Genomic DNA, 6,000 nt, shown 5'->3' with positions numbered 1-6,000 from the left:
GAGATATTGTATCAATAATGTATCTGTTAATTCAGAAATAGTGAATACACTATCTATTAAAACGTCTATAAAATTTTACGATCACGGCTATGTCGAGGATTTAACGACGGACGATTATACTGCTCACATCCTCTCTCCATCATTCTAAAAGCTGCTCTGACACAGCCTCTTGTTTGTGGATAGCCTGCTAAACTCCCCTTAGTTTTAAAGTCAACATAACCCAGCCTAAAGCTGTTGTAGGCAACGAACACTTAAGAACAGAAGTCTGTTCACTTGTAAAACAAAGACGAAGCCAAAGTGATATTTAAAATTTAAAAATATAATGTACCTAGTTAAAAGCATTATCTTTAATTATTAAATTATGTATATATTATATATTTATATATATATTATGTATTATATATATATATATATATATATATATATATATATATATATATATGTATTCTCTTTTATTGCTTAAGAGGCAAAAACAAAAAAGAGGGGGGGGGAGAAACATGTAGTATTCGCCCGTCACTAAATAGCAGGGCCGGACTTAACTGATGTCGAGCCCTATGCGAAACAAATTTCGCGGAGCCAAGTTTTGGTAGGGATACGGATAATAAGTAAAAACTAAAAGTTTGTATTAGACAATAAATTCGTCTTTGCATTTTATTTCTTCTTTACTACGCACAGTATTACGTTACGAGCATTGCGTGTAGCGAAGTCATACAGTATATCATTAGAATTATGTTTTTAACATTATAATACTAAGACTTGTCTTCGAGTCCTAAGATTAGTGAGGAATGCAGTATTTCACGTGGCAGCGCAGCCCCAGCTGTGACCTACATATTTTGCCACATCAATGGCAAGCATAACGATTGTCCGCAGGTGGTCAATTTAGATTTTCTTTTCGCCGTCTGCGTTTGTCCTTGGCTGCAGATTTTCTTTTGGTCTCGAATGTGTATCCCGCGGTTTTCGTAAGTAACCTCCAGCTGTCTCGTTCTGAAGCCGCATGCAACCAGGTGCTCTATTCTATGTCAGCAGTGGTCTTTGAAGCGTTATCGTGGGGCGCCTCTGTTACGTCGATCACCTTTTAGCTCACAAAAAAAAAAAGACTGCCTTTAGCATACGTTCGTTTCCCATACTGAATACGTGCCCTGCCCAGTGTGTTGCTAAGTCATACAGTATATCATAAGAATTATGTTTCCAACATAATAATACTAAGGCTTGTCTTCGAGTCCTAAGATTAGTGAGGAATGCAGTGTTTCCCGTGGCTGCGCAGCCCCAGCTGTGACCGACATATTTTGCCACATTAGGTGCAAGCATAACCATTGTCCGCAGGTGGTCGATTTAGATTTTCTTTTCGCTGTCTGACTTTGTCCTCAGCAGCGGATTTTCTTTTGGTCTCAAATGTGTATCCCGCGGCCTTCGTGAGAGACCTCCAGCTGTCTCGTTCTGAGGGCGCGTGCAACTAGGGGCTCTATTCTATGTCAGCCATGGTCTTTGAAGCGTTTTCCGTGGGGCGCCTCTGTTACGTCGATCACCTTTTGGCTCACAAAAAAAAAGACTGCCTTTGGCATACGTTCGTCTCCCATACTGAATACGTGCCCTGCCCAGCGTAACTGTCGGACCATAAAAAGTCCCTCTATACTGTCCATACCGGCGTTGGCAGGGACATCGCTGTTTGTAGTGCAATCCTGCCATCGTATGTTCATGATGGAGCGCAAGCGTCTTTGGTGAAAGCGTTCAAGAAGTTTGAGTTGTTTTCTGTATTGTGTCCATGTCTCAAAGCCATATAAAAGGGTTGAGAGAACCACTGCCTGGTACACGTTGATTTTTTAGTCAGGCGGAGCGATTTGTTCTTCCAGACTCTCGCCTGAAGGCGTCCAAAAGCGCTACTAGCCCTGGCCAGACGGTTATCAACTTCCCATGAAAGTAAGCCTCATTTGACACTATACTACCTAGATATGTGAAGAGGTCTACCATGATAAGGGGCTGCCCGTTTACTGTGATCCTTGGTGCTGAGTATGTTTCATTGGGGACTTCTGGAACATGTCTTCTGTTTTCCCGAGGTTTATAGATAGACCGAAAAAGGCGGCAGCGTGTGCAAATTCGTTTACCGCGTTCTGGAGGTCATGTTCATTGTGAGCTAGCAGGGCGCAAGCATAGAGAAGCTCCGTTATGACCGTCTCCTTTGTTGTTGTATGGGATTGTAGACGTCGAAGATTGAACACATTGCCGTCAGAACGAGACCGGATATAGATGCCTTCGAGCAATCTCTGCCTAAATTTGACCCAGAACTTCACCAAAGAAGATAGCGAATAGAGTAGGGTCAAGTACACAGTCCTGCTTCACGCCATTTTCTATTGGCAATTGATCAGAAAGGGCACCATTGCAATGCAGTAATTGACCCATAAATGACTAGTCCCAAACGAGTCGATAAAAGGATACCCCTTAAAAGTCACATGCTGGAATGTCCGCACACTGCAGAACAGCAACAAAAGTGAATGCCTTCAACGGAAGTCTGCATTGGTGGCATTAGAGTTGGCTCGGCTAGATGTAGACATAGTTGCCAAGGGTCACTGACTGAAAGAGGGGCTGGCTACAACCTATACTGATTGGGAAGAGGCCCTGAGGAGCACAGGCAATTGGGGGTGGCCTTTATGGTAAAACAAACTCTTGCAAATAAACTACTAGGTATCCCTGTTGGTCACTCAGACAAACTGATGTCGCTCAGACTACCGTTAGATGGCTCTAGATACGTCACTATTATCAGTGTTTACGCTTCCACGCTGCAGGCAGAGCCTGAAACCAAGGAAAGATTCTACGATGACCTGAGGAGAGTCCTGTGCAAGGTGGACATTACTGACAAATCTATTATCATGGGTGACTTCAACGCTCGAGTGGGGAACGACTACAGCGATTGGCCAGGTGTTTTAGGTAGGCATGGCATTGGCAACTGCAACGATAACGGCAGGCTCCAGTTGGAACTCTTCTCTGAAGCAGATCTTGCGATAACCAACACGTTTTTTTTTTCAACAAAAAAAGCCGTTTCAAAACCACGTGGATGCACCCAGGCTCAAAACACTGGCACCTTTTGGATTACATAATAGTGAGACAGTGTAATGTCAGGGATGTGGTTCACATTAGAGTGATGACCAGTGCCAACTGTTACACGAACCATCGTTGTGTCCGGACGAAGCTGAACATCACCATCAAGATGGTTAAAAAAGATGGCCTGCTTAGGGCAAAAAAGCTAAATTTCAAAAAGCTGGCTGACGTATGAGAACGCTTCAGTGTTCTACTCGAGGCTGATCTATCTTCGAAAGCATCAGGACGATGATCCAGTGAGTAACTGGAGCCAGCTAAAAGCAATACTTCAGCACGTGAAAGCATTTCAAGGCATCGAGGAATTGAACTCTTACTCTCTTTATAAATATCTTGGAATAAACCAGAATGCCAAGATAAACCATAAGAAATTAAAAGAGAACTTTCTTGGTAAATATAAGCAAAGAGTTTTAAAAAATCCTCAACACCAAACTGTCAGTAAACTCATAAACAGCTGGGCCGTCCCAGTGCTCCTTTATACGTTCGGTGTGATCAAATGGACTGACACCGACCTACATGACTTTGACAGACTCACTAGAAAATTACTAACCAAATTTCGATGACTACACCCCAAGTCCTCCACCATAAGGTTATACCTGCCCAGGAAGGATGAGGGGCGTGGATTGCAGAACATCTTCAAATTGTGTAAGATGCAAGTTTTAACAATACGATCAAAACTGCTTGCCTCCAGCAATCAATTAGTTTCCTTTCTACGCAAATATGACTCCGAAGCAACCCCACTTTAGTTACCTTGGCTCCATCATATCCAACAACACTCTACTGGATAAAAAGACATAAACAACAGGATAGCCAAGGCAATGGCCATCATGTCACGGTTGCAGAAAAGAGTCTGGGACAACATATTGCTGACTAGCAGTACTAAAGCCCTAGTCTACCGGACCTGTGTGTTGAGCACCTTGCTGTACGGAAGTGAAACATGGTCAACCTACTCATGGCAGGAAAAAAAGCTGAATGTCTTCCACCTCCGATGCCTAAGGCGGATCTTTAAAATAAGGTGGCAAGATAAGATAACCAATGAGGAAGTGCTACATAGAGCAGGATGCCAGGACATCCGCTCTGTTATCAGCAGCAGACGCCTTGGCTGGCTTGGCCACGTTCGTAGAATGCCAGTAGGTCGACTTCCACAGGACATCCTGTATGGCGATCTAATAGAAGGCAGGAGAGCCGCTGGTCGCCCACTTTTACGTTATACGGATGTATGCAAACGCGACATGAAGCTCTTCAAAATCGACACTGGCAACTCGGAAGAGGTGGCACTGGACAGATCCACATGGAGAGAGAGCATAAAGGAAGGGTCACAGATTGCAGATGTCATTCACAACAGAAGCAGAAAGAAGGGTGAAAATGCAACGGCGCCTGGTGATTATATATGCCCAACCTGCGATCGCAGCTGTGTATCAAGGATTGGCCTCTTTAGTCACACAAGAAGTTGCAAAGGGAAAAGATCGTCTCTCGAGACGTAAAATGCCACAGGATATATCAACCGAGGGGATAATAACAACTGACCTCACAGACACCTTCAAGCCCTTAACATTCCTAGGAACATCCTCGTTGCCTGTCAGAGGGCGGTACTGATGCAGACCTGACACATCACCAGAAAATTCCTCAGTGGAAACTGTTATAGTGACTACGATGGATTTTGTTTCTCTTTAGCGAAACTCGACAGCGCCAGAGAATGACTACTCGTTCATTTCTTACATAATAATAATAATCTTTATTGTCCGTGAGGAAATTTGTCTTACAAACAAAACATAGTAGGCCCCTAACTATGAAAAAATATGTACATTCATACCTGATTCACTCATAATTTACATACCAAAAAAAGTTTATATCAATTGTTTCTATTTAAGGATTTGATTGCAAGGGGTAAAAAAGGGTGTCTGTGTCTGTTTGTCTTTGCTATCGGTGTCTTGTATCTCTTTTGTGATGGCAAAATCACAAAGCCTGACACAAAGGGTGATTTTTTATTTCTAGAATCTTATTTGCTTTTTTATGGATGTTTCTTTCAAACTGCTGCCCAAATGGGGTTTGTTTTTTATCAATGACTTTACCAGCAGCATTTAGGATTCTATGGAGTTTAGTTTTATTTCTAACCTCAGATTGCCATACCAGGCAGTCATATTAAAACTTAAAACATTACCTATTTAACATACAAATATGACTCAAGAGTCAAACATGCATGATCAGTTAACATTACTTATTAGCGGGTATAGCTAAGTGTGTGCAATTAGAATTATAGCTAGATTTAGGTATTTTAGATCAACAGATCAGTGTTAAATATGTGCTGGCCCCTATTTGCATTTCCTAGGTTATTAGGTATAACCTCCAGGTATACAATTAAACTAATTAAACAAGGCTTAATGTCGCAGGTAAACATATTGTTGTAACCCTATTGGCGGCGCAAAAGGGTTAATGTGTGTGCGGCCTACTGACACACACAATTCAGGCCAATCACACAGGTCAAGGGCTGTCGATAGACAAAGGACAGTACTGGTATGAACTTTGCACGCAAATATGACGAGTGTTATAGTCATCTGATTATAGGCCTGCGTGGACCAGACACAGTGTGTAAGAAAACGGCAGTTCAAGACCGTATAGAATGGAGACCGGGACTGTTAGTCGGCCATCCAAAACAACAACTTAATGGCCTGCCTCAGGGCTCTGCCCTGTCCTGTACACTTTTCATAGCCTTTCTTAATGATTTGCCCAGCTCACTACGGTCCAAAAAACTGCTATATGCTGACGATATTGTCCTCTGGTCAACCGGGAAGAAAGCCGACCAAATACAGGCGGCACTTCAAGCAGACCTCCATACCATCTCCTCGTATTGCGACAAATGGCAGATTCAGATAAACGTTGCCAAAACGACCTGGTCCCTGTTCAGCCTAG

Source organism: Biomphalaria glabrata, chromosome 4 (assembly GCF_947242115.1).
Source record: "Biomphalaria glabrata chromosome 4, xgBioGlab47.1, whole genome shotgun sequence".
NCBI classification, from domain to species: Eukaryota; Metazoa; Mollusca; class Gastropoda; family Planorbidae; genus Biomphalaria; species Biomphalaria glabrata.
Note: the sequence above shows the minus strand (reverse complement) of the source record.